We start from the raw sequence: 13,113 nt of genomic DNA on the forward strand, positions 1-13,113 counted from the left end.
ACTATTCCATTTGGCTCAACCATATATCACAAGACACACTTTCCAGGCTGTTCTCTTGAAGCTAATTTCCCCTCAATGTTTGAAATTTCCCTAGACTCCTTTTACTAGTTTCATTTTTCACTCACCAACCATTACAGTCTGGAATAACTACATAGTCTACATTCACAGTCTGTACTCCTTCCCTGCTGTAAATGAAGATGTTGGTTCTTTACAAAACCACCAGTTTATTTTTCCTCTTCCCTCACTACTGCATTGATATATTTTGCCCTGTGCTTGAGTTGTAAACAAACAATAAAGCAGGCACAACTTTTTTTCCCAGACTCTGCCTATTTCTCCCACAATTAAAATTCTAGGCATGGTTACATAGACTCGACTGTATTAATAACAAAGTGGATGCAGCACTGTGTTAATTAACAGGATATGTTACTTTTCAGCTTTGGATCTTTAGCTTGCAAATATGAAGACTATGGAGTGGTACAATACATGAAAGGTAGAGATACATATGAAAAACATGAACAATATAGTGTACAAGATAAAATATTAAAGTATGATAAGAAGGGAAGGAAAAGAAAGGAAAGGAAAGGGGAAAGGAAGGGAAAGGAAAGGGGAAAGGAAAGGAAAGAAAGGAAAGAGATGAGGAAAGGAAAGAGGCAAGGAAAGGAAAGAGGTAAGGAAAGGAAAAGGGAAAGGAAAAGAAAGAAAAGGGAAAAGGAAAGGAAAGGAAAGGGAAAGGAAAGCAATGCCTATGTGGATTTTATACCTCTAGTCATTGCCTACTATAGAGGCACTCATCCCATGATAAAAAATCACCATAATATGATGCCACAGAATCGCAAGAAGATAGATGTTATAATTTAATATCTAAGGAAGCTAACTGTCTAATATGGAGCCACCTGAATTGAACCAGGAAAGACATACCAGAATTAAGCGAAATTTATTTAAGTGAAAATGCTCGCAATGCGACTGTGGTGCATTGGAAGAAACAATATTTGAAGAAACTTCAAATCTCAACAAATAAATGCTCTGTCTTACATATTGGCAAAAAAAAAATCAGAAAATAAAATACAAGCTGAATAGTCAAGACCTTGTTGAGGATCCAAACTCTGTCAAGGATCTTGGAGTACTCATCTCTAATGATCTAAGTGCTAGAGCCCACTGTAACTACATAGCCAAAAAGGCATTAAAAGTTGTTAACCTTGTCATACATAGCTTTTTCTCTGGTAATATCACACTACTAACTAGAGCATACAAAACATTTGCTAGACCAATACTCAAACACAGCTCATCAGTCTGGAACCAACATTACGCATCAGATATTAGCACAGTTGAGAAAGTCCAGAAATATTTCACAAGAAGAGGTCTCCACTCCTCTACTCGTTGCAGAATACCTTATGCCACCAGACTTGAAATTCTAGACCTAGAAAACCTAGAACTACGCCGTCTTCGGTCCAATCTAAGTATAGTATATAAAATCATACATCGCAATGTCCTACCTGTCAATGAATATTTCAGTTTCAACCATAACAATACAAGAGCACACAATAGTTACAAACTCAAGGTAAACCGTACCAAACTTGATTGCAGGAAATACTACTTCAGCATCAGAGTGGTCAATGTCTGGAATACTCTACCCGACTCTGTGGTTTTTTTCCCCCAACCCCAAAAACTTTAACCTTAGATTGTCTACTATTGACCTCACCCCCTTCCTAAGAGGTCTGTAGGGGGCGTGCCTAAGCTCACCAACGTGCCTACCATCCCTGTCCTATTGTTTCTTTTTATTTTTCTTATATGTATCCATTTCATGTATTCATAATTATGTTATACTTATACCTGTTATCTTATAATTGCTTGACAAAATAAATAAATAAATAACACATTCAGTCTGAGAACGTCTCCTCAGGAAATTTCAAGGCACCTGGGGTGATCTCATGGCAGCCATACCAACCATGAGGTGATCCATGGTCTCAGCCTCACTTTATCTTATAGTCTCCCTGGGGAACTTTGCATAGATATTTTCTCTCAGGCCAAGAAACCATATTGTTCAGAGATGGAAGTGGTGGACCTGAAATCAGAAGATCTAGATTTTAAATCCTTCTCATCTACGGAGGCTCCTGGTCCTGGTCCTTCTCTCTTAGCCCAACTCACCTCACACACTGTAGTGAGAGAGAAAAAGAGGAAGAGAGCATTTCAACTCCTAAGTGAAAGACACAGAATAAATCTAATCAATGATCCAGCAAAAGAGCCTTATTAGTAAAAATATTCCTCCTTATTTTCAGAAAAGAGTAAAATAACAGGACAACAGAACAACAGACTTGTTCCCAAAGAATCATAAAGAACTAACGACAAGTCTGGCTTTTTTTTTTTTTTTTAAATCAACATGGTGTCTATCACATTGCCATTGAAACCCATCTTTAAAAAAATAAATGGCTGCCATCTTGAATTTATCCACACCCCTGACAGACCCTGGGTGGCACTTTGGCTCATCAGTTAAGAAGCTGAGCTTGTCTACTGGAAAGCCAGCAGCCCAGGTTTGAGACCTGAGTGCCACTTGATGGGCTGATTGAGCTCCCATCCTTGCCTCAGCTCTGGACGACCTAGCAGTTCGAAAGCATGCAAACATGTAGATCTTAAACCTTAACTTTTTAAAAATTAGATGTAGTACCAGAAAAATGTGATAAACCAAGTGTATATTTAATATTGCATGTATTAACAGCAGTGAGGATTGCATTTGCGCAGGTTTGGAAAAATGAAGATATACCACTAGATGAAGAGATAATTAAGAAGATATTGGATTGTGCAGAAATGGACAGACTTCCACTGAAGATTAAACACAAAGAAGATACAGAACACTACCAAACATGGAATTTGTTTTATCAATGGCTGGAAAAAAGAGGTAAAGATTAGGACTTTAATTTTAATTGTTAAGCAAACAGAACAACCTAGACAACACGATGTTTATTAAACACTAATTAATGTAATAATAGAAAATTAGTAACACTTTATTTTTTAAAAAAAGAAAGCATGCAAATGCGAGTAGACAAATAGATACCATTTTGATGGGAAGGTAACAGTGCTCGATGACATCATGCTGGCCACATGACCATGGAAATGTCTTCAGACAGCACTTGAAACGGAATGGCCTTGAAACGGAAATGAACACTGCCCCCTACAGCCGGCAATGATTAGTGGAGTAAAATCTACAGGGACTCCTTTATCTTTTACTTTACCTGAAGATATTTGGCTTAATGTTTTATCAGCTCCCTATTTCCCACACTCTCGAGATTGTTGAGATGCCCGTTCCCTGGAAGCTGCCAGAGGCTCTGTTGAGCAACTCAAGGTAGCAAAAATTAAGCAACAACCAAAAGGGTTTGAAAGCAGTCATGTTTGCACTTGTGATCCTGATTGATGCTGACACCAATTAGCATGGAACAAAATTCCCCAAATAAAGCAAAGAAGGTTTTTATTAAGTCTTAAATGCCAATGCTCTGGACTCCGTGCAAAATTCATTAATGCTTTTGGCAGGAAGCTTTTAACAACTATCGCTGCTAGGGTGAATATTCTATAAATAGCTTCAGGCCATAGATTCCAAAATTGGTGTAGTTTTAAACCATTATTTGCTTTGTTTATTTGGGAGAGAAATGTTGCAATGTGTTGTGGTTAACCGGCAGCAGGTGCGACGGCAGAGGAGACCGAGGACTCAGATGTGGGGCCAGGACCATTAGGGAGTGGACTGTTGCCATCAGAGATTGTGCGGGCTGGCAGCAGTGATGAGGAGGTTCCCGAGGAGTCTGTGGCAAGTGTGCGTGCACACAGGGCTGCTTGCAGAAAAGAGCAGCTGCAGCAGCACGGGTGACTTGGGAGTAAGGTAATGGCCCCTCCTTCAAGAAGTAAAAGCCAGCTGGGAATTGGACGTTCTTTGCAGGAAGCAATTTTTTTTGAAACTTGAGCCTTGTGGACATTGCAGTATCTTAGTTGGTATTTGAAGACTCTTGTCTAGGTAACCTTATCTATTATTTTTGGCAGCCTCTCACAGTTTTGGCAAGGCTCGTGCTTATCAAAGTTAATTAGTTTGTAGCAGCCTTTTAACCAGGGATTTGTAAGAATCATTAAAAGGTTTCTGTTCCCTTTGGTTCGTGTTTGTTTTATTGAACAAAGGTTTTGGTCAGAACACAATATTAGAAGGCAAAACCCTCAGGCCACCCTTGCTACCCACACTGCTTACCAGCCCTGACTTGACAGTGAACCCCAAGCAACAAAACAAACCATGGCTTAAGGTTTTTTTTGCTCATATTGACTCTTGGCCTGAAACTGACTAAGTGCATCTCTTCTAGGATGTTTGCTGGTATCAGCAATACAATTAAAACCACCAGAAATCCCTTCAAGGTATGGAAATCTTTTCCATACACAATAAGATTCTCCAGACTTGGATCCATCACCCAAGATCAACATCTAGGCACACAAAGAGATGAATATCCAAAGGATATGAACTTCAGGGTCCTTGATGCTCTCTGAGCTTGGTTGTTCTCTTGCCAGTGATGGTATTCAGCAGGTTCTGACCAGTTCTGGAGAACCGGTAGAGGACTGAAGGTTCTATTATTCAGTGCAGACTCACGGCAAGCAAATTTCATGTGACAGACTGAGTTAGCCAATGGCAGATAGATAGATCACTGAATGATTCTGTGAGCAACTCAGTTTGCCTGCCTGCTTTGCCTGATTTTGGGTAAAAGTTGCTCTTTTTTAATAAAAAAATCAATATTTATATAAATATTTACAATATTTACATACAAGCCATGCCCAGCCAGTCACATGACCACCAAGCCACACCCACAAATTGGGCCACACCCACAGAACCAATTAGTGGCCCCTGGGATTTAGAATTATGAGTTTGGTGGTCCCTGAGGTCCAAAAGGTTGGCGACCTTCCCCTTCCACCAAGCCATGCCCACAGAACCAGTAATAAAAAAATTGAATCCCATCACTGTTCCCCACCCCACTAACCTGCTTTCCAGCTCCGTTCTCCTGTGAAGGGCAACAGAAGAAGACTCAGAAGAATAGATGCGGGCAGGGCCAGTCAGAGGTGGTATTTGCCGATTCTCCAAACTACTCAAAATTTCCGCTATCGGTTCTCCAAAACTGGTCAGAACCTGCTGAATACCACCTCTGGTCTAGGCCCATTCTCTAATATAGAGACAGTAATTAAAAATGGAGAAGACCAAAAGAGTTGCAAGATAGACAAAAGACAATGCTTCTCCACTCAGCACATGCAGCTAATGCTGAGCAGAGAAATTCTTCTGGGTGATTTCCTAGTAGGCCTCACTTTGAGGAAGGAAAGTTCTCTTTAGAAGTTCTTTCAAAGGAGAAGATAATTTTGGAAAAATTCTTAGAGGTTGGGCTGTTCCCAGAGGAGTAAAAGATCCATGTGAATCTCTTATTTTCTGGTCAGTTTCTGAAGGAATCCTGACTTCTTATCTGCTGCTTAAATCCCAAGGGAAAATTTCTGGAGAAACCTTTTTGGTAGCAATATTTTTTTTTACCAGAAAGGTAATCTCCTAACCTTGTTTATGTGTATATATATATATATATATATATATATATATATATATATATGTATGTATGTATGTATGTATGTATGTATGTATGTATGTGTATATGTGTATATGTGTATATGTATATGTATATGTATATGTATATATGTATGGCCTTCGGCTTTGTTCGGGTATTTTCCCACGTTATTGTAGGTGTTCTTTTAAAGTTGTAGCAACGTTTCAGCAGAATCTCATCTGCCATCATCAGGCTTCTGTATTGTGTCCGTCTGTGAGTCAGACTTTTACAGTGGTTTCAGATTTAAATTTGGGGCAACCTATTGCTGTGCCAGAATGGTTTTTTCTTCATCCTGATTGGTTGGGAGTCTTGGTCTGTGTTTATTGGTCTCGGAGTTTGCTGTGTTCTGCTTGATTGGTGTCTCTAATATCTTCTGTCTGTTTTTTGGCTCTTTTTGTATCTTGATTGGCTGGCAGCATTGTGTTACTTTATTGGAGGCCTTTAGTGCAGCTTGGCTTCGGGTAAATGGACGGCTATCATTAGTTAGGAAGCTGGGTTTCATCTGGGTGCCTGGTTGGGGTGTGTTTGAGCTGGAGGTATCAGGGGGGATCTGTTTGTGCCCAGGTGTTTGCCTGGCTTGTGGTGTGGAGATTTTTTTGTTTGTGAGTGCAGGCTTCCAAATGATTGACAGGCTGGTGGAATCATCTCTTCTATTCATGCTTTCTGGTCTTTTTTCAATCTCTATGGCTTCTCTGATGATTCTGTAGCTGGGGTTTTCTATAGTGGCTAGGGTTTTGGTGCCATTGAAGTTGATGCTATGACCTGTGGCTTCCATGTGTTGGACTAGTGAGGAAGTGTGTTCCAGCTTTTTGACTGCATTTTTGTGTTCATCCCAAGAGAAAAATCTTCCAGATGCCCCAAACTATACGGCCTCCCAAAAATACACAAAGAAGGCATACCTCTCAGACCTATAGTCAGCTCCAGAGGAGTACCACTACAAAACCTAGCTAAACACTTAGCAAAACAGCTACAGCCCCATGCCGAAACAGCAGTTTCACGTGTACAAAACTCATACCACTTCTTGGAAATGATCAAAGATCTACATGTGGAGCAAGAAGATCTGCTTGTAAGTTTCGACGTGGTTTTACTATTCACTCAAGTCCCGATAAAAGAGACCCTTGAAATCATCAAAAATAAATACCAACCAGCTAAACACCTCATGGAACTAACAGAACACTGCTTAACCAACACATATTTCATATACAAAGGACAAAGATACAAACAAATTGAAGGAGCCCTATGGGATCACCACTGTCACCCGTCATTGCAAACCTGTTCATGGAAGAATTGAATCCAGAGCCCTGGCCAATGCCATCCACAAACCCAAACTATGGTTAAGATACATCGATGACACATTTGTGATTTGGCCCCATGGAAAAGAAAACCTAAACAATTTCCTAACACACCTAAACAGCACACACCCCAAAATCAAGTTCACCATGGAAACGGAAAAAAACAAACAACTACCATTCCTAGATGTACTAATCTACAAAAAAACAGATGGCACACTAGGACACACCATATACCAGAAGAAAACACACACCAACCGCTACCTCAACGCCCAATCCCACCACCACCCAGCACAGATAAACTCCGTGGCCAAAACACTAATTACCAGAACCAAACGCCTGGCAGACAAGACACACATTAAGACTGAACTATGCACCCTGACTAAAGTACTGACAGCCAATGGCTTCCACAAAAGCAAAATCACCAGCTTGATCCACAAAAACACACTGAAACATAATAGAGACCCAGAAGATGAACAGACCTATGGAACAGCTGTCCTGCCCTACATAAGAGGTACTACAGACAAAATTAGTAAGGTACTACACAGACATCACATCAAGACTGCCTTCAAAACAGACAGAAAAATAGCAGCCATCCTTAGCAACCCCAAAGATAAAATTGACCTGGAAAACCAAGGCATATACGAAGTCCCCTGTGCATCATGCCCAGCCACATACATTGGACAGACCAATAGAAGAATAAGTACCCGCCTGGATGAACACAAAAATGCAGTCAAAAAGCTGGAACACACTTCCTCACTAGTCCAACACATGGAAGCCACAGGTCATAGCATCAACTTCAATGGCACCAAAACCCTAGCCACTATAGAAAACCCTAGCCACAAAATCATCAGAGAAGCCATAGAGATTGAAAAAGACCAGAAAGCATGAATAGAAGAGATGATTCCACCAGGCTGTCAATCATTTGGAAGCCTGCACTCACAAACAAAAAAATCTCCACACCACAAGCCAGGCAAACACCTGGGCACAAACAGATCCCCCTGATACCTCCAGCTCAAACACACCCCAACCAGGCACCCAGATGAAACCCAGCTTCCTAACTAATGATAGCCGTCCATTTACCCGAAGCCAAGCTGCACTAAAGGCCTTCAATAAAGTAACACAATGCTGCCAGCCAATCAAGATACAAAAAGAGCCAAAAACAGACAGAAGATATTAGAGACACCAATCAAGCAGAACACAGCAAACTCCGAGACCAATAAACACAGACCAAGACTCCCAACCAATCAGGATGAAGAAAAAACCATTCTGGCACAGCAATAGGCTGCCCCAAATTTAAATCTGAAACCACTGTAAAAGTCTGACTCACAGACGGACACAATACAGAAGCCTGATGATGGCAGATGAGATTCTGCTGAAACGTTGCTACAACTTTAAAAGAACAACTACAATGACGTGGGAAAATACCCGAACAAAGCCAAAGGCCATACATGTAAGTACCCGTGAAAACTTAAGAAAACAAATATGTATATATATATATATATATATATATATATAGATATAGATATAGATATAGATATAGATATAGATATAGATATAGATAGATATATAGATATAGATATAGATATATATAGATATATATAGATATATATAGATATATATAGATATATATATATATATATATATATAGATATATATATATATATATATATATAGATATATATATAGATATATATATATATAGATATATATATACTTAGCTAATTTTTCCTTTCCATGAAGAGAAGCTCCTTCCATTCACCCAATTTCTCCCATTTGAGGCAGTTTCCAAAACTTATTTCAGTCTAGATCTAGAATTAATTATCACCTGAAGGTTCGCTGAAGACCACTTAAATAGGGTCTTCAAGGATTTAGGGTAAAGTTGGGAAGATAGTGCACCTCTTCAGAAAGTGGAAAGCATCCCACTTATTTTTTGAGGGGGATGCCATAATTTCCCCTGGTTGTACCTTTTAATCTAGACAAGGCAGCTGGTAGCAGGTGCATAATTTCTTATCTTGATTGAAAGCTACGATTGACCTATTTGGCATGCTGAGGTGAATGTAGCTCTAACTTCCTGGTGAGCCAGCATCTGCCAGGAGCTGACAGTGTGTACTAAATAGCAAAATATGAAGAGCTTCGAAGAAAGGAAGTTGGCCTTGGAAGCAAGTAATGCTTCAATAACTCAAAGCATCTTCCCTTCATGACATGAATTACCTTGTCCAGGACGTTCCCAAATAAACATTCCTTGCCAGCGGCAAGGTGGGAGGTGAAATTAATCTACCAAAGCTTGTGTGGAGACTGATGGGGCCAGCAGAAATGCAAAAGTTGAATCGGAGCATGAGCAGTAAGGTTGCCATTGGCCTGACATGTTGCCTGAGGGATACAGAGCTGCATGTGAAGGAGACTCTTGTGAGGCCAAAGGGCTCTTTGAGAATTGCTTCTCATAATTGTTGCCCAGAGACTGTGGGAAATCAACTAGCCTGACTTTATGTGATTGCACACAGCTATCTTTGCCAATAGAGGCACAATTGAGAGCGTTTTAACAAACTGCATCACGGTTTGCTTTGGTGGCGGCAGTGATAGAAAGTCAGAAAGAAAGTCCATTCAGAGAGTGGTGAGGACAGTAGAGAAGATTATAGGAAGCTCACTTCCCATTATTCAGGATACTGCTTATAAGCACTATAGGCTTAGAGTTCAAAGCATTGTTAGAGACCCCACACACCCACTTTATGGTCTGTTTCTATTGTTCCCCTCTGGGAGGAGGTTTCAGAGTATTTCTAGCAGGACTACCAGATTCTGCAACAGCTTTGTTCCCTAGGCCATCCATCTGGTAAATTTGCAAGGTTCGTTTTTCTCACCATGTACATCCAAACTAGACTGTCTTGTTTCTGTGTCATATAATATATTTGAGTATATGCACAATCTGGAATTGAACACACTCAAAACCGTAGAAATGGTGGTAGACTTTAGAAGAAACCCTCCCATACTACCACCTCTTACAATACTAGACAACACAGTATCAACAGTAGAGATTTTCAAATTTCTAGGTTCTATCATATCATGGACACCTAACATCAAAAACCTCATCAAAAAAGAACAGCAAAGAATGTTCTTTCTGTGCAACTCAGAAAACTAAAACTGCCCAAGGAGCTGCTGATACACTTCTGCAGGGGAATTATTGAGTCTATCATCTGCACCTCTATAACTGTCTGGTTTGCTTCTGCAACCCAACAGGACAGACACAGACTTCAGAGGATAATTAGGACTTCAGAAAAAACAGTTACTACCAACCTGCCTTCAGTTGAGGACCTGTATACTGCATGAGTCAAAAAGAGGGCTGTGAAAATATCTACAGACCCCTCACATCCTGGACATAAACTGTTTCAACTCCTATCCTCAAAACAACGCTATAGAGCACTGCACACCAGAACAACTAGACACAAGGACAGTTTTTTCCCAAACGCCATCATTCTGCTACACAAATAATTCCCCCAACACTGTCCAACTATTTACAAAATCTGCACTATATTACTGTTAAACTTCTCATCACTCTTTATCACCCATCCCCTCTCACTTATGACTGTAGGACTGTAACTTTGTTGCTTGTACCCTTACAATTTATATTGACTGTTTCCTAGTATGATTTGATTGCTTATTGTACCCTATGACTATTATTAAGTGTTATACCTTATGATTCTTGATGAATGTATCTTTTATATATACTGATTGCATTTGCACCAAGACAAATTCCTTGTATGTCCAATCACACTTGGCCAATAAAGAATTCTTCTCTTCTTCTCTTCTTCTATGTCCATGCTGGCTCAGAATGATGGGCACCACAGTCCAATCAATCAGAAAAATACAATGCGTCATGCCCCCATCGGAGCCTGACTCTCCAGAGGAGGACAAGCCGGAGCTGAAGCCTATGGAGATTGAGGGGGTAGTTTCATTGACTTTGGAGGAATGTGGGGAGGAGCAGGCCGAGGCAGCCCAGGGCCCTTCAGGATTGGGATAGCTTGTTAGCAGGGAGGAACAAGGGCAGGATGACCGAGAGAGGGCAAGCAGTGGAAAGGAGGAGCAACAGAGCTCAGGCAATGAGCAAGGACTGGCATCTCCTGATCCCCGAGCATGGAGAGTGGAGAGAAGCCAGGAACAGCGCAGGCTGACCCGACAATTCGGGAGGAGAATGCCCTGCCACTGTTCACAAGGCACAACTGGGCACTGAGATCTAAGGAGACACTATGGGGAGGGGCATTTGTCAATTACAAACACTGAATTGGTAGAGTTTGGTGTGCCGGGACAGACTTTCGGAGTTTGCAGGACTTCTTGCTTCTTCCTTACTTGTGGACTCATTGTTTGTTCCTTGGTTTGTGGACTCATTTCCCTGTTCTTTTGTTTTGCTGGTCTAGGCACAGACCAGCTTTGCTCTGGGACTTGCCAAGAACATGGGAGCATTTGAGGGAACATTTGGAGCATTAAAGGGGAGTTTGAACTCTCAGCTGGCTGTGTGAGCTTCGTGCCTTGTCCTGGATCATCACACAATGTTAGAGAAAGATGACTCAGAAGCGTGACCTACGCCCACAATCACCATTTGGTGGAAACTGTGGGTGTGAGTTTCTCAGTCTCAGGCTTTGCATTGTCCTGCACGGGTTGGAAGCAGGAAGCTAAGGAAGTCTGTGAAAAGCAGCTTGGAGATTATCTTCTTCCCTAACATCACCGCAAACTCCAAATCGGAATTTTGAATGAGACGTATGCGGCAATCCTTGGGGTAATGAGTTCTGTGGATGGAGGAGATGAAGAAAAAAGCCCATTAACCAAGAAAATTATTTTGAGATAATTATATCACATTTAGGATGTGTGAAGCCAAGAGCGTAAGATCTATTGCAGAAAGAAATATGACAGTTGCCATAATTAGGCATGTATGGACTGAGGAGATAGATAGATACCCCGTTTCTCCAACAATACGGCCTCCCCCAATAGGAAGTCCCAGCATGTTTTATAGGCATGAAATGAAATTAAGCCCCTCCCCCCAAATTAAGGCCTATATTAAAACATGCGAAATGGTGGGGAATGGTGGGGGGGTCTTGCCGTTAGGAAGTACTTTTGTTCCACACCCGGATATGGTGCTGCCTGCATTGACCCCGATACGAAGTGCCCCACCAACGCCGAAGTCAACACCCAAGCAGTCACCGCCCGCCCGAAGATGCAAGGAGGGGGGGGGAATTAAGTCACCCCTGAAAAGACGGCCTAGCCATTTTTTCAGGGCTCAAAAAAAAAATAAGGCCCGGCCTTATTATATGAGAAACACGGTAGATAGATAGATAGATAGATAGATAGATAGATAGATAGATAGATAGATAGATAGATAGGTGGATGGATAGATAGAGATAGATAGATAGATAGATAGATAGATAGATAGATAGATAGATAGATAGAGAGAGAGAGAGAGAGAGAGAGATAGGTAGATAGATAGATAGATAGATAGATAGATAGATAGATAGATAGATAGATAGATAGATAGATATACAGAAAAAGAGAGGGAGGGAGGGACAGAGAGAGGGAAGGAGAGGGAGAGAGAGAGAGAGAGAGAGAGATGTGCAAAGACCTTTTTACTCCATCTCCAAGAACACATTTCAACACAAAGCCATTGCAAATTTTGCAGAGGGTGGTCTAAATCCCCCTTTTTGCTTTTCAGATGAGCATCATGAAGATGTATAAATTATGGAGCTAGGAAAACCATGGTCAATTGTATGTAAATGGGTTCCTTGGTGAACCAGTATTACAAAGACTTGCAAAATTGTGTAGTCTCACAGAAAGATTTATTGCATGGGACCACCTGCAGGGCAATGACAGCCAGGATAGGACCTAGAACAGGGGTCAGCAATCTTAAACACTCAAAGAGCCATTTGGACCCATTTCCCACAGAAAAGAAAACACCGGGAGCCACAAAACCCTTCCCATGCCTAACTATTTCCTGGGTGGCCACAAAACTAGCATATGTTTTAGGAATGTAAGTCAGCTAACAGTTATTTGGGTTGGAAATATATAAAGTAGGATAGACATTTTAATACTATGTCTTTAAGAGAATACTAAATCTGTAATTGGGTGTGGTTTCTCAAACGGCCATAAGATGGAGCCAGAAACCTGGGTTGTTTTAGTCTCAGAAGAGAGTGTGAGTGAGTCTTTGTTTCCTTCTGTTGGAGAGTATTGCCATTCCTCCTAAT

At 41.0% G+C, this 13,113-nt stretch overlaps 1 long non-coding RNA gene across 1 annotated transcript in view; it reads left to right on the plus strand.

Annotated features, from left to right (window-relative positions):
• The window catches only part of LOC148131557 (uncharacterized), a 40,532-nt gene extending 29,182 nt beyond the window's left edge, over positions 1-11,350 (plus strand). Inside the window, exons 3-4 of the long non-coding RNA XR_015748397.1 lie at positions 2,737-2,893; positions 11,299-11,350. This is a non-coding gene — a long non-coding RNA (uncharacterized LOC148131557). The remainder of the gene's footprint in view (positions 1-2,736; positions 2,894-11,298) is intronic.
• Positions 11,351-13,113: the final 1,763 nt, after the last annotated feature.

This window comes from Notechis scutatus, chromosome 3, assembly GCF_049901735.1.
Source record: "Notechis scutatus isolate UNSWTSFEM ecotype Mainland chromosome 3, rNotScu1.2, whole genome shotgun sequence".
In the NCBI taxonomy this organism is placed as follows: domain Eukaryota; kingdom Metazoa; phylum Chordata; class Lepidosauria; order Squamata; family Elapidae; genus Notechis; species Notechis scutatus.